At 38.0% G+C, this 25,047-nt stretch overlaps 1 long non-coding RNA gene across 2 annotated transcripts in view; it reads right to left on the bottom strand.

Moving 5' to 3' along the window:
* LOC146372623 (uncharacterized) overlaps positions 1-25,047 on the bottom strand; it is a 60,971-nt gene that overhangs the window by 25,277 nt on the left and 10,647 nt on the right. For both annotated transcript variants that reach the window (XR_014802763.1, XR_014802762.1), the window contains exon 2: positions 1,590-1,654. This is a non-coding gene — a long non-coding RNA (uncharacterized LOC146372623). The remainder of the gene's footprint in view (positions 1-1,589; positions 1,655-25,047) is intronic.

Genomic DNA, 25,047 nt, shown 5'->3' with positions numbered 1-25,047 from the left:
AAGTCATGTTTGAGCAGCATTAGAAGGAGATACTGAGGTCACGTGATGTGAAGATGCTGCACTCCGTGCATCTTAGCAACGTCACAAAATGTCAAGCACTTTAAAAGCTGCCTGGTAAAAGAGGACTCGCTGTGAGCGTTACGTTTCACCGGATGGTCGATTTTAGAAAATGATTCGATTAAAATTAACATCGTATTTACTGATGTATACAAAAAATAAAGATACAAAGTTACAAGTTGTGTATTTTAATCATTTGACTGAAAAACTGCTTTGGCAACAAGGTTAATGTTCTTTTGATATTTATATTGCTAAGATAAAATGAGCGTATTTAAAATGTTTAATGATTCGGTCAAAGAGGTACACACAGTCTTCTGCACTTCAGAATATTTATTTCTGGGAAATGATTCTATTCAAGTGCAGGACGATGAACAAACCGTGTCAAATTATAGCCCTCATCCTGATTTGACAAGCTTGTCAGATCCAAACTAAATTTCTGTCTCTACCTGTATATATATTTTTAAAGTGACCTCAAACCCAAATAAACCTGGAGGTTCTCTCCAAAAGCCAAAAATAAGGTTTCACTATAACAAACTAGATTTAAGGAATTACTCAGTTTGAAAATAGACTTTTTTTTCTGTCAAAATGTAGGCGACTTTCACATGATGCAAAACTTTGATGAAGAAGAAGAAGAAATGAGACAAGGTTTGTTTTGTTTTTTTAAATTCTACATTGCATTTTATGTACAGCAAATAGTAATTATATAGTACTATATATATTACTATATTACTAAATAAATAAATAAATAAATAAATATATATATATATATATATATATATATATATATATATATATATATATATATATATATATATAAAAATTTTTTATCTATCTATATATATCTATATATATAGATATATATATACACACATATATATGTGTGTGTGTGTGAGAGAGAGTATTATTTTTTTCCCCCCTTTTTGAGAAGTGTTGGGAGCACAGTCGTGAGAGCTCCTCCACTGCGTTTGCCTTATGCTTGCTGGAATAAATTGGTACCATATGGCACGATGACAGGATCACTCAATCTTCTGTGTACCTGAACACCACATTAATCATTTTTTGGGGGATATTCTTTCTCTTTCATCACACAGGAATTTCCAAATAGCCCCTGCCTTTATTTCTCTCACACATGTAGTGAATTTACATAAACAGAGTACACTCTGCCCTTGTTATAAGCCAGACTATTTGCCCAAGTTGGAGCAGGAGCAAAACAAAATGTTAAGGTTGGGTGTCAGGTGAGACTTTCTTCCTCCTAAACATCTTGACTTACTTTGATTGTGAAACGTTTAGAACTAGGCGCATTTTTAAAATAAATCTTTTCAGATAAACCATAAAATTATCCACATGTGTGTATGCAAATAAATAACTGTGGAAATACACACAAATCTGACACATCGCTTTTTTATACAAGTAAATAAATAATAAGTGAATTTTTAAAACATTTCCACAGATGATCAAATGTTTGCACAGATTTTTTTTTTATCAAAGTAATAATCATAACTGTTACTTTAAATGTAATTATTTGCACCTACCTTTATTGAATTGCTATGATGAAATTCCACATGTATGAACATAAAGCTCCTTCCACTAATTCAGCCTAAGAGTTTATAGACAGAGAAAGGTGAAGTAAGTAAAAAAAGGGTGGAGTGGCCCAGAGGTGAGAGAGACGAGAGAGAGAGAAATGGAGAGAATGAAAGAGGGAGAAGTGGGACAAAAGAGAAAGAGTGGTCTTTATAGCAATGTCCGCTTGATGAATCAGACATGTCTTATTTGTTGGCTGCACTGCCAGGGAATTTGCATTGATTATTTTCCCCTCAACAGATACATTTAAATCAATGTGGCACAGCACAGCCAGAATAGTGTGAGAAAATGTGCTAGGCACACAGTGAAGCCCGGAGCTTTAACCTTGGTCAGACAGGAGGAGCCACAGCTCCCCCTTCATGCCAAACAGATGAGATCAGGACTGAAAGCAACTCTGAGGACAGCACCATCTCTGATCTCCCAGTGAAAAAACAATCCCCCTCCTTCCACCCGTAATAACATTTCTACGGGCCAATATGTCTTCATTACACTGCAATTTTTCATATGCAGATGTGCCAACTAGTGTTTTCCCGTAGTTTTACAAAAGGATATATTTCGTTTTACACGTCACAGTTCTGCTTTTTTTCCTCTCTACACTTCTTAGAGGTTGCTTATAAAATCATGTTTTTATTATTTGTCTGTCTTTACGCATGCTTTGTATTTATAGTTTTTTTTTTTCAAGAATTAAAAGAGGTCAGCAAAATTTGTTTGTTGTCATTTAACATTTACAGGAGGAACCACTTTATTTGGCTCCGTATATCCATGTAACTGTATCTGCTTTGCAGTGGTAGGTATCAAGGTGGTTTGACAAATTCAAAAAAACATTTTCCAGGCTTTCCTTATTTACAAGGTCCAGAATAGACTGTTGCATATTTTCTAAATGTTATATTAAATGTGAAATCCCATCTTTAAAACACAGCTCAGGTATGATTTGTACTGCAAGCATTTTTCTTTCCTGAGAAAAAAAGCAGGGCGTCAAGACTTCTTGAAATACGCTGTCAAAGATGTACTTTTATTTGTAAAAATGAGCTTCTCAAAGACAACAAATGCTGTATTTTTCTGAATAAATCAACACGATTTGCATCATCCTTTCACCACTCTATGGTGACAAATACACTGTTGCTCAGTAAATGTATTTGATCATCTGGTATTTGCAAGCGAAAAGTAGGTTAGGTTATTATTTACTATCACAGATGCGCTGGCTTTAATGCAGACCCAGTGTGGATCACTGCTAATGCTCCATCACAGGGTTAGGCTTAAATAATACTTTTTTGTCTCCTGTAATAAAATCCTGTGCTGCCCTCTTGCAGTATGTTAAACTATGTGATTGCAGGGTGCCAGCAGCGTGACATGTGAAATTAACATGTTGCAAAAGGCAACTTCTATTGTATGTTTCTAGTTTAAGAGAAAATCAGTTTTTCATTAATGTTGTGCTTTTTTCTTCTTCTTTTCCCCCCCATTTTCCAGATTTGTAAGCTGTGGGCTGTAAATTATGAATTTCACATTCTAATTGGATTGGCTATTTTTAACACACATGCCCAAGATGCACACATACACCGCAGACCACTCCTGTTGCCTCTCTTTTCCTGTCTCTCTCATTCCCCATCTCATTGATAATTTCTCCTGGAGCTTCAGCCTCTCACAGTGAGATCAAAGTGCCTGTCACACACTGCCAGTGGAGGATGGTTCAGGAGCATCACCCTACAATATATTATTCCTCTGTGGATGATGAAAGAGTGTGTACTGGGGTGGAGATGACGCTGTTACGAGGCAAATGCAGCAGGGGGCATGATATTAGGCAAACCAATCCACTCCTGGGCTGACCGTTACATTAGGGCTCTAAAGTTAAATTAACCCCTGAACGTGTTACTGGCAAATACGCCAGCATCTCAGAGAGCTTTACTGCAAGTGTAAATTTGCTGCTGCGTGCGCTGCTACAACAAGGACCTTCATTTTAGAAAAAGAACAGGAAGTGTAATGATTCCTATTTTGAGCCCGTTTTGATAACAACTGGTGGCAACAAATTATGCAAAGTTTGCTCACTATTTTTTTTCTTGCGTCAAGTTGTTTGTTTGATTTTTTTTCCTCTTCGAAGAAAAAAAAAAAGAAAAGAGAGGTTTTCCAATATCTCCTGACTGTCTCTCTTTTCTCTGAAAGGCACATCTTAAGTCTGACTAAAGCATACACTCGTCTCGCCCCTAGGGTGCAGTGGCAGCGGTGCAGAAAAAGTGAACTGCCGAGGACCCCACTGTTTAGCAAACACTCCTACTGAGGGGAGGAATTAATTATTCAGAGCCAAGGACCAAGGCAGCCCCATTTGATTGCACCACAAAAGAAAGGTCAGAGCTTTTCATATGAGGAACCTCCTGGTTGTGCATCCTGTCAGCTGAGGGGACGTGTGTAGGATATAGGGCTGAATGGCAGCTTGGCTAATGGCTCAATTAAAGGGACACAAATTTCTAGGTGAGTGTGTTCACCAGATATGTGGCAAACAACAGGTACAATGCAATTTCACTAAAAAAAAGAAAATATGATTAGCAGCAGAAGAGAAATGGGTGATTGTGCCAACTCTGCAGGAGCTGGAGCTAGAGAGAAAGAAATACGCCTATTTTATTTAGGAAAAAAAGAAGAATGCTGCTGGTGAGAATGATTAAAAAGTTATGACCACTGAAATCAGTTTTTGTATAAATTTGAAAAAAAAAATCATTTCATTTTCCTTCTTCGCAAGTTAGCAAATGATCCATTACCGTTTGAATTGTTAATAGGCAATAATGGACTTCACATTTAATTAATAACATATTATTTAATTTTGTGCAAAATGACCTTTTAAAGACTGAATTATTAGCTTTCAAATACTGCAAATACAGTGTGGACACTTGTGGCAATTAATTGAGTTGGTGAAAGTTTAGTGCCAGGCTCCCCATAGTGTGATCGTCTGCATAATCCAATCGAATTTCACTAAGAAAGGCACGCGTTTTTTTCCCCCAGTCATGGTAAAATGCCTGATTTTCATCGAGTCCCTTCACTCCACTCTAAATTCACAATGCTTAGCTCACAGAACAGACCATGAACATAGCAGTGCCGCAAAATCCAGCTACAGCATCCTTGGGGTTTATGGAGTAAATCTGCTGTCAAAGTAGAATACTGTTGAGGCCTCTTGGTCCGTTACTGTAGGTTATAATCTCTAAAAACTATGGACTAGTGAGCCCCAGCAGGGTGGAGGATGGAGCCGGGAGAGCAAATTCTACAACCATGCAACAGGGGGTGCCTCTTCACTCACTATTGGTGAGTGTGCGCTTCACACCAGAAACCGAACAATTCTATTGGCTCTCTTCAACACCCTGTGAGCCAATCGTGTATGGCCCAGCTCAACCATTCCATAGAAACCAGGCCTGCACCAGTAATGACATCAACTACTCCATTGAGCTCCAGTCTTCACCCAGTAACTCACACTATAGTGCTCAGTGTGTCTGCAAAAGGTCAAAAAGTAAAATGACAACAATGTGAGGAATGCAACCTCACAAAATCAGCAAACATTTGAATGTTTTTAGAACATAAATATAAAAATGTTGTGTAAGTTATTTAGACATAACACAGAAAAAAATATCAGTGGTCTAATTGCAGGTAATCAATCAGGAGGTTGTGTGTGCTAACTGTGGTGTCTTCACCTTAACAGTATGAATTAGCTCATTGATTTATGCTGCTGGAGCATTATGGCTGAATAGACAGATACAGATAGTAAAGGGGATAGGTCCTTTCTGGGATGATTTCTTGCAGATGGTTCAGCCATTACATCTTAGTCTCTCAGACCATTAATTTCCCAGGTAATAAACCCCTGTGTTGTTAGCAGGTCCCCTTCCCCCCTGCACCCTGTGCCGCGGGATGCAGCCGGGTGTAGCTTGTGAGTAGTTGCCAAATGGAGATGACAGTTTGCTCCATTGTTCATCAGTGAAACCATGGAGCCATGCTGAGTCTATAGCACATGGATGAAAAATTAAACTCAACACCAAAAAATTAACGTGTTGTAATACAGTGTGTTATTTCCCCCCACAGAGATTTCTATCACTGCTTCAGGTCTGCCTCGAACGCGTCCAATAGGGCTTGACAGATATAAGATTTTGCAGACATATTTAATATTGAAATTACAGACAGATGAAATTTTGCATCAATATTCTAAATGTATCAGAACAGAGAGGCACATGAAAAAGTAATTAGACATAGACACCAAAGTCCTGGGTGAAGCCCTCATGTTCTAATTTAAAGTTTTTATTTCCACTTTCTAGATTTAGTTTCTCACTTACAGTAATCATGCAGTGTCAACGGAGATCTCTGTATCTGCTTAATTATTAACATACAGATTTTTCTTTTTCTTTTGCTTGTTTTTCTGCTCTGCTTCAATTTCTTCACAGAAGTGAGAGGAAATATTAAATTACTTTTTCCCCTTTAATATGGGCTCACTAACTTCTGGATGCATTGCATGTTTTTATGAGGGATCGCAAACAGCACAGGGTCTAAACTTACCGTAAGCACCTACAAATTCAGCTGTATTGAAAAGTATTATATCCTTTCACTAAAGCTGAGCAGGTTCGGTTCATGTTCTTTTCAGACAGATGTAGTGCAGCAAAGAAAGGCCAAAGTGAGAATTTATTCAGGATGGCCCAGGCATTATCTGCAATAGTGAGTGAGTGTAACCCTTATCAACTTTGAAGTCAGGGAAAATGCACGAGTCGGTGGGAATGTGAAAGCTTTTCTTCCTGATAGCACAAGAATTTCATCACATTTTACACCAGAATATACTGTACTGTTGGCTACTTTCAGTGCTCCAGCAATCCAAAGGCTAGCAATCGACTGTGCCAAAAAAAGAAAGAGAGGGGGAAAAAACAATCTAACCTTGATTGTCAAACACTCCTTTGGTGTGCCAGCCTCATGAACTGAGGCAAAACAGCAACACAATCTACCCACTCATAACACAAGCGAGGATCTCTGGAGCAATAAACTGATTCTGAGAGCTCTCATCAATCTTTAATCCTTCCTCAGGCTCCGTGGGGCCGCAGTGAGTAAAAACCTCCCTGCAAAACCAGAACGAGGCCGGAATCTGGCACATTCAAGGTTCAAGCAAAGGCCTGGAAGACTTGTTCATGGGGCCAAATCAACTGAGGAGACCTTTTAACGCTTCATATCCAAGGGCTGAGACATGTGCCAATACTCATCACTTGTCTACAGCAAAGGTTTTAAGGGAAGGGTCATCAGAGCTTTGTGGTGGGTCATGAAAAAAAATATGTTACGGGATTTTTAGAGGACGTATTTAACCTTGGTTATCTTCTCTGATACAAAGAAGATTACGTATATTCAGGCATTCAAGGCTTTTCACGTAACAATCCGAAAATACAACCACAGGCTGTATTGAAATTAGTAAATACATTCACTTTGCAGTGCACGAAAACGAAATGGACCCAGGTATTGACAGCAAATAGTTAATCATTAGTTGGAAGGAGCATTAAAGTAAAGTTGCCTGGTGTTGTGTGGGCTTTGGCACTACATCCCAGCATCCAAAAGTCAAGGACACATTCTAAGCTGATACGAGAGAGGACAATCTAAACAACTATCTGTGTCATCGTACCAAAGCCACAAACATAGCAGCTGCGTGTAGCCTGTGAGTTGTTGCCAAAAGGATATGACAGTTCGCTCCACTGTAGATCAGTGAAACCAAGGAGCCTTGCTGAGTCTAGAGCACAACGATGAAAAATTAATTCAGACACCGAAAAAAATTAAGTGCCTCAGGAAGAGTGTGTAGTCTGTCCCCAGAGGTTGTTCTCGTCCCTATTCTGAGTGGTACGGGGCAGCTTGTAATGCGACCTAAGTAAGTGTCTGCTGACTGAAAGTCTGAGCTTTAGTCCCACCATATGTTTTCCCACCAGTATTTTACAACTCGGTATATCCGAGCAAGTGACTACAATGCAAACGCAGCGTATCGAGGTGGCCTTAAAGGTCTGCTGAAATTAGCGCGTGTATGTCTGTTTAAGAGGAAGGCTCAAAGAAAAATGTCCTGCTTCCAGGAGTCACAAAAACATTGGTTGGACACCATTTGAAAAGTAAGGCCACGCAGTGAGTGGGCTTTGGCACTAGCATCCAGAATCTCAACGTCAAGGACACAAACGAACAGGATGTGGCAGGGGCCAGTCTAACCATCTGTATCGTCACACTAAAGCTGCAAACAAACCTGTTTACTTTTCATATTAGACAAAATACCGAACTCTCTAGAGTAAAGCCAGACAACCTCCACTGGCCTTTCTAGCTAATTTGTATCTAAACTTGACCCGACATAGTTTGGTTTTCTGTTGAGGCTCGTCTCATAAAGATATAACAAGTTAGACTGGGGAGGCAGCGGGAGGGAGTCCACGGTAGTTCACCCACTGCAGAAGCAAAGCAGGTGGCCAAGTTGGTGACAATGAACAGACAGCATTGGTGGCCTAATTTCTTCATGTCAAACAACACCATATGGCTCCTCTGCTACCCTGTACCTATTTAGAAACTGCGTCCGCATAAGTATGCAAGTATCATAGTCTTCACAATTAATTAAAAAAGGGAGGTAAGAGGATGCACTGCATTCTATATACTGTAAAAGATGTACAATTAAGGAGGGGGGAAAAAAGAAAACATATCCCCTCAGGTATTTAGGCTTTATGCATGCCACGTCCTTGAAAGCAGCAAAGTTTCAACAGACAGTGTTCTTTTTTTTTTTACCCCCTCGACACATCCTCAAATTTTGCATAAAATTGAGACAAGGCCTCTTACAGTTGTAGAGCACTCGTTTGGAAAAAAGTGGAATATATTCAATTAATCCCTCTGACCTCTGGTAAATGTTTCAGAAGATGACAAGAAATCCTTGCTTTCCAATCGTCCGCACTTGATCGCAACTTGAAATCGGTTTACAAAAAAAAAGTTGTACATTTGTTTTTTATCACTACATTATGTAAAAACACACCGCTTTAGACGCTGGAATAACAGTTATTAATGTTCAAGGATGAGTCAACCTTCTCAGCATTTTCATAGACAATAGTTTGAAATACAATGTCTTTGCTGCTGATGTCAACAGTCAGCCAGCTAAACTAAAATGATATTTAAAACATATCACCAGAAAAGCTTTAATGATGTTGGCCAGTGATTCTGTGACAGCTCTGCTAACAGAAGTGAAAGGCTGCTGTTTATACCTAACCATGTGACTAATGGCAGTGATTGCTGACACAAACTTTCTCAAAGCAGAGGTGGTGACAGGTAACAAGGTAAACTATGTGCATGGAGACAGGCCGACTCCTTAAGTGGCAGCAAAAGAATATAGCACCATATGGTTCCATATGCTGCATGCAGCACTGGAAGCAGATCCATTACAGTTTATATTCAATGCAAATTATTTAAATCCCATAGAGTCTGCTGTTTTTGTTTTGGATCATATCTATTTCATTAGGTGTCTAAAATTCATAAAAAAATGGGTTTATACACGAGTGGTCCCACTCTCATTTAATGTGTGTGCTGCACCATTTGTGGCACCACATAAGAACTGTTTCCATTTAATGTTTTATTCCACAAAAAATGCTCACTTGTTCAGATGTGAGCATAAAAACAGGAAAATATGAAATGAGAGACCTAATCAAAACATATCCAAAGTTGTAACAGTTATTATGCCTGTTATGATTATAGCATTTAATCCAGTTAATTTGAATTCCATTTATGTCGACCCCCTCGGGATTATTCCCAGGTGTCATCAGAAATAAGACCGCAGACAATAGCAGAAAGTTTTCAGTGAGAAAGAGTTGAAGGGCTCTTGTCACCCCCCATGGGTTCCCAGCAAAATCTTTCAGCAGGGGACGAATAAAGCAGAAAATGGGTTTGTGCAGCATACAATAGCACACAGATAACTAGAAGGACAAGTATTGAAAATGTCCAATGGGGACGAGTTTGCAGAAATGCCTTGGTTCTGCACGACTGTGGAATGCCTAGTTCTTAATGGCGCACTAGTGGGGGTCACCATTAAGTGACAAAACAATATCAGTGGGGAAACATTTGCATCACGGTGTACAAATATGCAAGTTGTCAGGCATAGAAAGCCTGGCCTTTTCACTGTGACAGCAATCCCTTTAGGTGTGAGGCGAGTGCAGTTCAGTGGCGCAGGGGACGGCAAGAGATTTGGTGGTGGGGAACCGGTGGGACTGCAGAAGTTGCATGCAGTGAGGTGTGTGTCAGGGCGCCAGAGACAAAGACATGATTACACACAATGAGTGGAGCAGAGTACATGCTGACACTAATGCAGTCCGAGGGGAGACACGAGACAGAGCACTTGTGACAACTGTGAGAGGGTGACGCTCCTCTGACAGACAGCATCGGGGGTAACAAATAAAACAAATTTGGGCTTTTTTTGGTTTTTTCATTTGATTTTTGTTTGTTTGTTTTTATATTTGGCAAAAACTACAAATAAACCTGAAACAGGCCGCATGATCGAAATGTTGCCTCAACAATGTGACATAAATGAATAAATCTTTTTAATGGTTTCAGCTTAAAAGGTTACACATCTGTACAGTTGCAGTACAAACAATGTGATTTCATACAAAGAGCTGCACAATCACGTGTGTGGTGAACATAACAGCACGTCCGAGGCCGCCATGTTGCTGGAAAATGTTAAACATTTGAATCCTTCTAATATTTAAATGCTTGACTGTTTAAGGTGTTCTTGGCTTCTAATGTTACAGCACTGGTTAACGTTACTTAAATAAAGAAATGTACCAAATGTTAATGTCAATAAATGTTACCATTAAGGGAAAAGGAGCTCAGACGGTCTGACGTAGTCAGAAATATACTTGCTATCTACACAGATGGGCTCCTCTTATATACAAGAACATAAATGGTTCTTATATTGCATTTTTCTGCTCCACTTGAGCACTCAAGATGCTTTATACAACATGCCTCATTCAGCCATTCATACATTCAAATAAACACTTTTTTATGTGTCTAAGTGCTTTCTGCCTGACATTCACACTCGGGCTAACGCACTGCCAGCAACCCTGGGTTCAGTATCTTGCCCAAGGATACTTGTATACCAGAGCAGCTGGGGATTGAACCACCAACCTTTCAATTAGTAGATGACCTGTGCTACCTCCTGAGACACAGCCAACCACACATATCATATATATATTGTAGGTGACTGTGCCAATAGGTTATGGAGTACACAGGACAATAGTTTAATTCACAAGTCATTAGTATGCTTAATACTAAGCATACTTGCATTCATGCTGTAGCAGAGAAAATTTCCATTATTCCAAAAAGATTTTTTAAAATCGTTGTCAGGTCTGCAATTATGGAAAGTACAGAAATGCACAGTCGCTACTGTACAGATCAGATGGCAGCTTTCAAGTTGTCTGCTTCACTGAACACAGCGAACGAACCTTCACCACCTCTTCCAAAAAGATATAATTGTAATAAAAAACATGCAGCACAGCTGTAAAGTACTTTGTTTGAGATCGGTAAAGGCAGTTCTAACTTTACTGCAGCTCTGAACACTTTGCTCAAAGGATGTGTGTCATAAAGACTTTACAACTTCTAATTAAATTTGATTCGGAACAAATGAGAATGTTGCACCATCATGAAGTCTGACAGCACATTACATATGCAGCCCTATTATTGATTTTACTGAGTGTACTTGTGTGAGTTCCTCTGGGCCAGCCTCCATCTCTTTATGACAGATGGGGATCCTGATGTGCTCCTGACTGCATCTCACTTAAGGGGTGTGCTTAGGTGCATGCTGTTTGTTAAAACAACACCTGTCTGTGACTATGCGTGTGAGCAGTATTCAACAACTTCTGTACAAGTACCTATCACCAAGTGTGACACCACCACAGCTGAAATTATGGCATTTCTGTTCCAAGTCACCTCATCAAGCATAATTTAACTGAAAATCAAACAGCAAACAGCTCAGCTTTGAATACTTCATGCTTTAATAAATATGCGAGGAAGGATTTCGAAAACAGTTGAAGAATAGCAGATTGCAGTGACCTAAATAAATAGTTCACATCAAATTCACTGCATTCCCAGGAACTAGAAAAGTGTAATTTTCACATCAAACCTGCGTCCTCCTTCTTCAGAAACACGAGGACAGAATGAACAGAAAAGATTATCGCATTGCACAAAGATGCTTTAAAGTACCCACATAACATGCACAGCAGAGTGGCGTAACCTCTGCAGATTCTTTGATACCACACGCATATTTCTGAAAAAAAAAGCCTATTCCTCTTTCCACTTTTCTTCCTTGCTGAACACGTAAAAATGCAACCATGCATCAGCTCAGTAAACACCTTACTCATTGCAATAAAACAAAAATGCAGCAGCCAAAATACATTTGGACTTTAGACAAAGCCTCAAACTGTCTGTGAGTCGCATCGTGATGCAACCAGAGAAAATATTATTCCAGAAACTGAAATGAAAAAGTTGAGCGGTCAAAAGAGAATTTTAAAACGCATGCTGAAATGATTTCTCTTGCTCTGTGCACATATCTCAGAAAGCATCTTTGGACAGTGAGAAGAGAAGTGATGCTTGCAACTTTCTACAACACAACTTTAGTCTACAGATTTTATGATAATGACTCTTTATATAATGATCATTAGAATATTTGAAACCTCTGGGTTAAAGTTCCAGACATTAATCACTCTACATGGTTTAAACAACAAGCTGCATGAACACCTTTATCCTCTACACCAAATTAGGGAACTATTGTCTACGTTACTGAATGCCTAGTGCATTCCTTAAGGAAAGTTTAATCTATTTACAAAAACTGTCATACAGTAAGCCCAAAGGCAACAATGTCACGCTGAGAAGAAGAATTACCTCTGCAAGTGACAGAGAATTTCTATCAAAACATAATGATATTCTTTATTTTAAATGCACACACAAGGCTTCAAGAAAGGACTAGCCCTCCCTAAATGCCAGTCAAAGTGTCACTGTAAGCTCTGCTCTCTTATGACTCCTGACTGGGAGACACTTTTGGGAAAATCAACAAAGGAGAACTCTTCATCATCTTGGCAGGTAGGTCTCTTCACAAATTACCTTTTCCCCTCCATCTGTCACACAAGGGAGTTCACCTGCATCTGTAGCACAATGCTCTGCTGCTCGCTTCTTTAACATCCCACCTCTCTACAGCTCATCTCATAAAATATTGCTTCATTATGTCTTGAAATAATGTCACAAATGCTCCACATGTGAAAGACACCAGGGAGAACACACACACACACACACACACACACACACGTGTATATATATATATACACATATATTTATATATATATATATGTATATATAAATATATATACATATATATATATATATATATAAATATATACATATATATTTATATATATGTATATATTTATATATATATATATGTATATATATAAATATTTATATATATATGTATATATGTATATATATATATGCAAAAGTCCTATTGCACTTATTGAGGTTTCTCCAAACCAGTGACCTACTAAGCACTTGTTTTTTGTATTGATGGACACTAAACACAGCTGGTGAACCAAAGGTTGCAATCATGTGGTTTAATTTTCCCTTGAAAACAGGCCTGTGTCAGCCTTTATCCAGGTTGCTCTACACCTCTTTCACATTCTACATCCAATGAATGAGAAAGACTTATAAGCAGCAAGCATCACCCGGTGGACTTGTCTAATTGGGTCAATCAAAATCATCAGCAGAGACCTATAGCAGGGAAAGAGCGAGCGCATTCAGTATGTCAGAGGTGCTGCTCAGACCACTGCAAATGAACAGGCAGACGCGTGTGGATATTATGATATGGGTCTGTGATTAAAAGAAAAAGTTTCTGATAGTCTGGCGGTGACATTGCATATCTTCTTGGCCTTCTTTAGATCTGACATCTCTTTACGCAACTCCCTTTTCCCCCCCCGTGCTTTGAGAAAAGGAATGTTTTAGTTAAAATGTGAGAAAGATACTTGCATGTCCACAACCCCCCTGTGGTGGACTCCCATAAGACTTGTGATTCTAGAGCTTCTTGTCCAGTGCTTTTCATGCCGATGGACCAAATGTGGAGGAGTGCAGCTGCCATTCAGGCAGCGTAATATGCAGTGATGCATGTGTTTTTCATAAGGCTTTTACTGCTCGCTTCAAATTGAAATATTGCATCAGAATTGCACTCGTACTTAAAATACAATCAAAGCACCCGAGGCTAGGTGTCAGCACAAGATAAAGATGACAGAAATTACTGCTTGGTAATTCAAACATCTTATCTGTTATAACTCTGCTTGGCAAGAGTTAATCTGACATTGCAGAAAGCTGTCATGAGTGAGACTTATGCTGTACTGTATGAAGGATACATGTACATGATGGTAAACAAGTTTTTATGCACATGTTCTCACTATATTTTTTTAATGATCTGACCTAAATCACATAAGATATATGTTTGTTAGACTAAAGAACAGAAAAAAAATCTTTAAACCCATTCCAAATATTTAAAAAATGCTTGTTTACAGATTTACAGAACTGTTACAGATTAAACCAGCAATGTTTGAACAGCCAACCACAAAAACACCAACTGTGAGAACGAGCAGAAAACGTTAAAATGGAAACTAGACAATAGGCAAGCTAGGCAACCGCATCCAGTTTGGGCCAGGTTTAGAAACATTGTGCAACTGAAGCACTGGTGTCATCAGTAAAAAAATGACAACACAGATGGCCCTGCTGTCCGCAAGGGAAACACCATACAGACTGTACTAGGTTTAAATATAGCATAAGCAATCATATCGGAAAAGTCGGAAACAATTAATTACTCCAGTAAGGTATTTTTAAAAAAGTTTTCACTTCATACATTGCAGCAAATTAAAATGTGTTTATGGAGCATTTTATGGAAGGTGAACTCCAAAAGAGGCAATTTCAGTAAGACATTGGCCATAAAACCTGAAGTCACCAGTGTGTGTGTCTCTCTTTGTGTGTGTGTTTTGAGCTTTTATATCTATCTGTCTATCTATATAGAAAGACAGATAGACAGAATCCAAACTGTAGCCAAACAGACAAAAAAAAGCAACATATTTTTTGTTTTGTTTCGTATTGAATGTCTTAAAATGTCATCTTTCAGTGCTTTGCACTGTGTTACAAATGTGAGTAATAAATATTGTGTTAAGTCCATGTGAAGAGCAGAAAAGCTAGACAGTCAGTGTAAAAGTGACTGAACCGTCCTGACATCTGATTGCCACTGTCAGCCACAAGGCCCTTAAATTTTTAACCAAACCTTTTGTACTCTAGAGCAGTAAAAAATTAATCACTACTCAACATGAGAAAATTACTCTGCCTTCTTTTTATTTTTTCCCTTTCACTTTGGCTGTGGCCATTAATAGCACAGTCACTGTTGCCCGGACAGCGTGTAATTCCTTTTGACTTTCCTTTCCATTTGCCTGGAGGATAAAGTAGTTTAAAACATTTCTGCACACAGAAGCATGGCTAACAGGTAATCTATCTAATTATGGCAAGGGAGGGGTTCCCCTGTAAAATATTGAAGAGCTTCCATAACCTTTGTTTCACCCTTTCTGTACACAACCCCCTAAAACAGACATAGTCTTAATGGTAGGTTGGGCCTAAAGGTTGGAAGTGCAGACAATTCAAGCTAGCCAAGTGGAAGAATAGGAGCTGTTCAGCTGTTTGTTACCATGGTGTCATTTCAGAGACCGTCCAATATCACCATAATTGCATGAGATAATTGAACTGCATGATAAGAAAAGTAAAACCAATACAATAGCCCTGCAGTATAAAGTATTGCTATGGGCATGTTGGGGAGATTTTGATTTGATGTTGGACTGCATCACACTCTGATGAGCTTCTGTCTGAGTTTCCTTCAGCAGGAGGAAAGAAACAGTCAGACACTTGTGTTTTAACTGTGACATACAGAAAGATAGTACTTTTGTTTTTATAATATGTAAGAGAGAGTGCTGTGTACAGTTTTATTAATTTATTTAAAAATCGTATTAATATTGTTCTGTCTGTGCATGAAACTGTCTAACTGATGAAAATGGAGGTTTTAAAAAAACACACAATCTTCCTTTTTATTATCTGCACCTGAGATAATTTACTGTATTACATGTACGTGTTGTAGGCAAATATTGAGCCTATTGGAGTGGTTAGCTCTTGTCTCACAGCAAAAAGATCCAGGGTTTGAATCTGGATGGGGCCTTTCTCCCATCTTATTAAATGCATGTTCTTCCTGTGCATGCGTGGTGTTCCTCCCGGTACTCTGGCTTCCTGCCACAGTCCAAAGACATACATGTGTTGGGTTAATTGGTGGTTCTAAATTGGCTGTAGGTGTGAATGTGAGTATGAGTGGCGGTCTGTCTCTAAGTGTTCGCCCTGCAAAAGACAGCCTGTCAAGGGTGTTCCCAGCCTCTTGCTCTACAGCAGCTTGGATAGGCTCCAAGCCCCCAAGCAACCAATTGACAAGCGGTTAAGAAAATGGATAGATGGATGGATGTCCATTATACATCCATCACTGTTTCACTGGAACACTGGAGAGTGCTGAGATAATGTTAATAAACACGTCATTGATGCGAGGTTGATCTGCAGCCTTATTGTAGTGGAGGCAGGAACAGAACACACCTTTTCTCTAAGCAGTCCATCATAGCATCATTGCCATAAGCTGAGAGAACCAGAAAAATGTCAACTTGTATCTACAGATTGTCCGGTTTATTGGAATAAAGAAAGGTTTTCTAATTCATTAGAACATTACTGTGATAACAGTTGCTCCATGTGTTAGTGAAACATGTTATGGTTTATTAAATAGTCCACAAAAATACAAATTCACGGTCTCACTTCCTTTCTTATTCTTAGCAAGTTACTATACTATGCCCTTTGACATGTCCACAGTCAGGCATTAATGAACTCTGCACAGTTACGGCCTCCAAGAGGTCCATTAATTTCTGATAATGGAAACCTCATCAGGGACTATCTTTCACATAATACATATAAACCATCTTCACATCAGGTAGCTACTGATAATTTCATACTTTGCCCTTGTTCAAGATACAATAGTCTAAAGCAAATTTGCAAAAGTAATGTTGTGATTTATTTATAAGTGAACTACGTACAAAAGTTTAAATAATACTAAAATAATAAACGATGCCCAATTCTCCTGGATACACTATGAAAAACACTTATTGTCTATAGCATAAATAACAATTTCAAGTGTTCTTCCAAAGGCATTGAACTGAAATAAGCTGCATTCAAAGTCAAAACTGAAATTGTGCAAACCAGATTATGCTTCATGGGTAAAAAAAACCCTGAAAAAAAGCAAAAAACTTGCATTAACTTGAGTTCTTTGGAAACTGGAGTAAAAACAGTTTACTATCCTTTGTAGTCTGCAGACTCATACATTTGTTATTATATAAATGTATTATATAATACATTTTTTGAAAGTATGTTTATTATTTAAGCATTTTTTTTTTATCTTAAATCATTTAATTAGTTTATGAATCAAATTGGGTTATTTATAAATACTTATTTATAAACAGTGCTAAAAAAATATCCAGAGAAAGTAGCTCAATCGTGCTTCTGTCCTTTTACACGCTGCGTTTCAGGTTCAGAGTCACATTCTCTTCTTCCAGATCAACACTAAAACAATGCAACCGTGGCGCAGACAGCTCGTGCACTTCAAACACCTTCTGAGCCTTTTTGATGTGAAGCACTGCTCACAGGAGTCATCCTAAGGAACACTTCACCTCAGCTGCTGTGACCCTGTTATCCATAAAATAAAACATAAACGAGGAGCATCTGAGCTCATTAGTAAACTATGATTAATTTTAATTTTTTGGGTAAAAATAGCATATAGATGTGAGTTATTTGAATTTCACTGATTTATATTGTATGCAATGTTAATTTGCAACATATTTTAAACTCAAAGCGAAAAATATTGCCAAATTAAAGAAGTGATGTTTTTAAAAGCCTGTCACCTTGAAATGTCAAATTTTCTGTTGTTTCCTTCTTTGCACTATGTATTCAAGAACAGCTTTTTACTACATCAAAGCACTTTGCAAAACTTGCCACCGTTATGTGGATTTGAGCTGTGAATGATCTTAGAACTGATTACCTGCCTAATGGGACTGACTTTGATTAAGAACATGAATTATTTACATTATTAACCTTCACAGAATCCATGGGATTATTTAGGTGGAACTGATGTGACTCGCATAACAATCTAAATGGTTTCTGAACTGATTCTAAACCTGATTTTACATGAAATACAACTACACCCAGAGAAACACTCGATATTTACCAGCATTAATAGTGACAATAATTCCCCGAAGAAAATCATCTGGTAGAATAATATTTCCTTTCAGATGGTGGTAACAGTAATTTACCTAAACAAAATCACTAAAAATAAACTAACATTTGTGTTATTGTGACTTTTTGATATTATCCTGCAATACAAATGACTTGTTTGCTTGTTACTATATTCAGGGATCTTGTCAGATGTAATAACTTTCAAAATAAAGACATAAAAATCAGTTTTATTGTTCTGTTTTGTTTAACCCTTTCATGCATAGCGGTCACTACAGTTACAGCTATTCAAAGGCTGTTTTCTTGTATTTGTGCAGTGTTGATTGTACACTTGCACATAAACCACTACATTGGACACTGATGTGTCACTCCATACCAAATTCATAAGTCAAAACGTATGTTGTCCACCTAAGTGGACATGTAAGTCAAAAACCTTTTTTTCATGCCTAAAGATGAATGAAAAGCTAGATTGAGGTTGTCATAATTCATGCATGAAAGGGTTAAGCTCAGCACTAACGCTAGAGCAGCATCATAAACTAGTCTTAAAATATCATACAGTTCTTTCCACACTTTTACGGGGGAGTAAGACCAGGTTTTGTAAGTGTTGCTGGGGTTCAAAGAGATCAGGCGTAAGTATTTGACCACACACGAGGGGGGTGGGGGGATCTTTCTTGCTAAGATAAATGAAGGAACCTGGTATCAGCAGGTCATGTGTAATAAGCATTTATGATTAATGTCTTTAAAGAAGAATCACCTAAGGGACTCTTTAAGCTGATTAGGATACCAAGCTGTGATATGATGAATGCTCACTTTTGAGTAAAAATACACACTCTGAGTCCTTTGCATATGGGAGACCTGCTTGCTTGCCTAATTGCCTCAGCCTGCAAAGATGATTCATTTGATGTTTCCGATTGGTTTTTGTAAGTGGAACAAACGGAGATCCACAAATTTGAAATAAAATTTCAAGCTTTATTATTAATGATGTTTGGCTGCTATTGGTTACTACGAAAACAAGTCTTTATCCTGGTACTGTACAGTACTGCATTTACAGTATATATGCTCTTAACTGATTTATATTTTAATCTGGGATATTTTTTACTCTGTGGTATGTATTGGAATTAAATCAAATAAATGTATCAGTCTGACTATACAGTGTGTGTGCTTATTTTTTTTATTTGCTTGTGTGTGTGAAGTATATGCATAAATCCCACAGGCCTGGAGACGAGTCACTGGTACCCTGACAAGCACTGCTTGCAAGTGAAAAATGTGAATGTCTCAGACACCTTTTGAAATGTGTTGGTGTTTGCAGGTGGAAGGCACAACTTTTACTTTGAAGGCAAAGGGTTTGCATGTTGCTTTTTTCTGAAGCTTCACTATCCAATGGTGAGTAGTTGATGAGTGTTTGCAGACATGTCAGTGTCATGCCATGCAAACTATCTCCTGCTGACAAAGCAATTACAGAAATGTTTGTCCTTGCAAGAGATTTCACTGAGCCACTTCCAGCAATGATTTATCAACCAGTTGGCTTTTCTGAGCTCTTTGACTTTGGCCTAACATAAACAAATAAGTCATCTGGGCCATGCTTATAGCAGCTTTTATAATAAGAATATATAACTTCTCCAATGCAATATTTGATTAAAATATGAAAGGACAATCAAGTAAAGTGTTACAGTGAAGCCATTTTTTTTGTACCAGCAAAAACAGGAGTTAGTGAAATGTGTGACATGTTTCAGTGCCTCGAAAAAATGCTGCAAAAATTCCTGATGAGTAAACCCAAGTTAAAATTATCCTCTAACATCTTTACTAAGACAAAAAAAGAAAGAAAAATTATACCGGAGCCCAGAAATCTGCCAAGTTGCCAAGAATCACAGATGATGAGGAGCTTAACAACAAAGATCGGAAAATAACTCCCCAGAAAATGATTCTGACCACTTCCAAGAGACAGAAAGGAGAGTGTGAGTAGATGACTGACAAATATAGCGTTTATATTAAGCTCTAGTATTAATATTTTCCATGGATAAGGAAAAGGCTTTTTAAGACGATGATTATCTTCTCCTGAAATTAATTGTGTCTGTAGCTTTCCCAACAAGATTAGCAGAAAACACTTTGACAAATATAGGTGTTTTAAATCGAGAGATGTCTCACAGTCAGGTTAGTCTCGTTTTGTGACAACCCATTTTGAGAGAAATTAATACCCTCTGGTGTGAATTTGCATCACAGGGAAGAACAACAATGTTGCAAAATGTCCATATTAAATATTCGGATTACAACAGATTTTCTTTGTTTTTAAATCTCTGCTTTTACAAATATACCCGTTAATAAGGAAATCGTATATTTAACCAAAAGAAATTATTGTTCTACCTCAGAGATTTATAATATGGACCCACCTACACACACACACACACACACACACACACACACACACACACACTGACCTTAAACATGAACATTATGCAGAGTTCACACATACAAACTTTTGTTACTGCCTCTACTGTGAACACAAATGTAGCAAATTTATACCTTTGATCCACATTACTGTAATATCACTTTCACACACCCTCTCTCTCCTCCCGCTTCCATTTCAAATAAGTAAAAGAAAAAACCCAGGATGTATTGTTTGTTCATCTATTCCCATTTCTCAAAACGCCCGGCCTCCTGTTGGTTGTGAGGACTGGGGTTCTTTGACCACCGCCATGACTGCAATTCCTCCCACACAGGGGCGAATGGCATGACATTTACCAGAGCTGCAAGGCGGTAAAACATTTTTTTTTAAATGGCAGGGCTGGAATATGCAGGGCTGAAAGGACCCACGCTGGGCCTCACCTGGACTTCTTCACACTAGCTTGCTAAGCTCATTCAGATGGGGCAGTAATTACAGGCACGGAGGCAAAGCTGAACTAATTCAGACAGGGCAGACCAAATGTTGGTTTTACATCACTGTGCAGAACAATCAATCTCTTTATGACTTTATCAAATTATTTCCCAAACATTTCCACATCACACATGTTGGGTTTTAAGATGGAAGTTGAGGAAATTATGCTTCAGTTTTCAAGTTTTTTGTTTTTTATTTAACTGTGAACATGCCAAACTATACACAAGCCCATAACAGTGGGAAATACTGAGTCGCAATCAGGCCTGCCATTATTTGGGGTCTTACACGCACGGCGAAGTATATTTATTTCCATCGACAGACATTTATCCATGAAAATATTGTTGGTGGAACACCACTGGGAGCAGTAACCTCCAGCTCAGAGGCCATATTTTCTGATTTTAATTGGATGTCTTCACAGTGGCGTTGAGAGAAGTCTCCGCTGCAATACAAAGGGAAAACCTGAGAACACCACTGTCCTTTCATTATTCCTGTAAACACGACAATTGCTCTACAGCAACATGAGAACTTTTGTAAACTCTGACTACTACCCAAACTGCAATTTGAAGGTAAGTAATGAAGGAATCGGTTTTCCTACTTTGTCTGCTCTCTGAGAAGTCTGCTTGTCTGTCAGTTCACTTTGTTGCTTAAGCAATTTCAAATATCTGAGACAGCAACCAAAAACATCATCTCAGCAGGGTGGCACTGAAGCAGTCATAATCAAAATCACATCACAGCATCGTTGATATGAAAGTTGACCCCCCTGTGAACATGGAAATCAATCTCTTTGACTGGCACTGAGATTTTTTTTTCCATTACACGAGAACAAAAACAGTGCATTATTTTTCTTTCAATCTCATTTTTTTCTTCTTTTTTCATTAAATGTACTTTCTGAATTGTTTAAATGTATTTGTTTCACTAAAACCAGCAGTTTTCTGTTCTGTTCTTCTTCATCCTTATACATTATATGAGTAGTAGACGCCAGTGAGATGGAAGGCAGCTATGAGAGTGAAGATATAAACTGGAAGGCGAGGTGGCGATGGCAAGCAATCAATTGAAAAAGGAATATTTCGATTGGTTACATTCGTCTTCTTTCAGCAGGTCCGTTTAGGGATGGGCATAGCAGATCATCTGTCTCCATCTCACCTATCCCTACCATCCTCTTCTGTAACACCAAACTCATCCATGAATCTTTTCTGTGGTCTTCTTCTTTTCATCCTGCCTGCTAGCTCCATATTCAACATCCTCACTATTCCTCCTCTTGCGCTCAGCTTTCTTTCTTTTTGTTTGTACCTCCATGTTCCGACTATACATCACAGCAGGCCTCACTACCATCTGGTAAGCCTTTCTTTTCATTCTTGCAGGTTTGTTACATCAGCATTAAAAATATATTCTTAATCTGTTCCTAAGACATAAATGTAGATTTATTATATTCTCCAGCTAGCCTGAACTTCACTTTTCTTCATCGTGCAGTGGTGGAGTAAGTATAAAATGGCCTGTATTTGTATAGCGCTTTACACATCCAGTCATCCACCCATTTACACACTGGTGATGGCAAGTGACATTGTAGCCACAGCCACCCTGGGGCGCACTGACAGAGGCGAGGCTGCCGGACACTGGCGCCACCACCACCAGTAGGTAACGGGTGAAGTGTCTTGCCCAAGGACACAACGACTGAGACTGTCCAAGCTGGGGCTCGAACCGGCGACCTTCCGATTACAAGGCGAACTTGCAACTCTTGAGCCACGATTGCCCCGTTGTGAAAGTATGTGAAATAAATGTTGTTAAAGAACATTAATATATAAACTATAAAATTGATTACTGATTTGCTGCAAGCAACATTTAAGATAATATTGTTTTTCACATTTTTAAAGTTTTGTGAAATTCTTGTTAAACCCACAAAGCCATAAAACTGAGCTTTTTTTAAACACCCATCTTTTGAAATAACATCTTGAACTTCTATTCTCCACAATAAATTAGACCCAAGTCTAATCCTGACACTGACCCTCTGCTGACAAATACAGTCCTATCAAGTTCATTTTGCTAACTTATGCACTTAATGGATATGCTATAGAGTTTCAGGTTCCTGCCGTTGCGGAAGTTGGAGGCCTTTAAAAGCCACCATGAGCTAGTTATTTAGCACTGATCTCCCTCCTGGCTGTAATGAATCTTACCATGGGGTCTCTCTGAAAAGGAATTCAAATTGTGACAGTTTTAGTAAAAATAAGGATAAAAAAATCTTGGAATGGATTTGCATCAGTGTGAATTAAAAACACAGAGCGAATAGAAATTAAATAAAACCAAATAATCGGCAAGTATTGAATAATACTGATGAATAGTGAATGGTGCTCAAAAGCAAATAGTCATCAACAAAGGGACTTTTCTGGCTCTTATTGTCATGACTAAATATATTTACTGAGCTTAGTTGTCACTGAACAGGCAATCACTTTGATACTGCATCAGATCAGTAATGAGTAATCTGTAGTAATACTTGTGTTACTTATGAGCCAAGTGTGCAAGGCAAATACACTCTGTGATACTACAAGTATCATAAGGAAATCCACGCTTCAAATCATTTCTAACTTTGTCCAACTTGGCTGAAAAGAAAAAAAAACACCTTGTATTTTAATTAAAGCTATGTATCATAAAACACTCCATATGGCTATAACCACTATTAAGAGGAAGTGTATACGAGTCCATTTGGATGTTGCATGATATAGTGACACACAGACTCAATTATACTGAGCTGTAAAATTTTTATTCTGCCAGAAAAATCTTTCGGCACGAAGACTGGAACTGCAGCCTAAGATAATCCATAAAAAAACACATGAAATGTTAATAGATTTTAATGATTGATGTAAAGATAATTGGAATGTCAGAAATGAAGAAGTGTAGGGGAACAGAGGTGTTTTGGAGCATAATAGTTGAGCTGGTGGCAGAGGTTCAATCAAGTTTGCCGTTGCAAACTTGATGCAAAAATGACTCTTCTTGAAATTCTGTAATGATGAAAACGTGAAAAATCAAACAGCAGTTGAAGTATTTTCTCTCTTTTTCTTGACCCTGAAGCAGTTACATAAAAATGAATAATATCATCCATAATGTAGTTGCAGATAATACTATAGCTCAGTAGTATATGTTGTAAACGCTGTAAGAAATAATGTTATTCTCAAGAATTTGCAGTCAGGTTAAAAAAAATCTGAATTCAAAGAGAAATTATTTTATTTATAATAATAAAATAGTTTAAAAATAATTTATGGGAGAGTAAAAATCTTCTACCTTCCTAACCCCACAGAGGCAGGGCTATTATCACAATTTGTAAAAAATACTGTTTCTGTGCAGAAAAATGTGTAATAATGAAATAATAGGTCTAAAAAGTTGAATTTATTCAGTCGAACACAGATGCTGTAAAAAAGAACCATCAGATGCTACGATGACCCTTTAGGGATTAAAAAAAAACTATACTGGTAACTCAGAAAACCATCCTTCAAAAAAAGCAAAAAAAAAAAAAAAGCAAAAAAACATAGATGTTTGAGTTAACATATGATAACCGCAGGCCATATCATGTGATCACATTATTTTGATACTAGGAAACAACTCCTATCGGGACAGATATGTTACATTGTGGGGAAAAAAGTGATATATTTTTTATTGATTTGCACAGACCCTCTGCTCCAAGGGGACAAATAAACCATGCTAGCAAACTGACCAAAATGCACAACACAGACAGACCCACTGAAAGTGTAACCGGTTCGGGATTCTGGTTTGATTTTTTTAACTTCATTACACACATATCTTAACAAGCATGCATAAACTGACACCCACTCGATAGCCAGGGGTGAAAGGAAAAACATGAACTCGTCTGCATTGAAATTAGTTTCACTCTCTAGCCATTTGAATGCAATAAAAAGTTCAAGTATAACTAAATTGATAACAATCCTGTGGGATGAAAAAAGAGCCCTATGTGGCCAGTACATGTTTGGAAACTGGACAATCGGGGCTATAAATACACGTTTTAACTTTGTTTTGTTTTTTATAATGTTATTTTCTATAGACTCTTATAGCCAATAAATGTTCAAATTCAAAATGATATATGAGAATGCAGAAAATATTTATACTGTTTAAGCTGCATAGCTAGCTACCATCCATTGAAATGAACAGAGATGTTCATTGGCTACCTTTATTATCTGGGCAGGACTCCACAGTGGGTGCTGCTG

Source organism: Perissodus microlepis, chromosome 15 (assembly GCF_051167445.1).
Source record: "Perissodus microlepis isolate ML-2025 ecotype Zambia chromosome 15, ASM5116744v1, whole genome shotgun sequence".
In the NCBI taxonomy this organism is placed as follows: domain Eukaryota; kingdom Metazoa; phylum Chordata; class Actinopteri; order Cichliformes; family Cichlidae; genus Perissodus; species Perissodus microlepis.
Note: the sequence above shows the minus strand (reverse complement) of the source record. Positions and strands in the feature narration are given on the sequence as shown.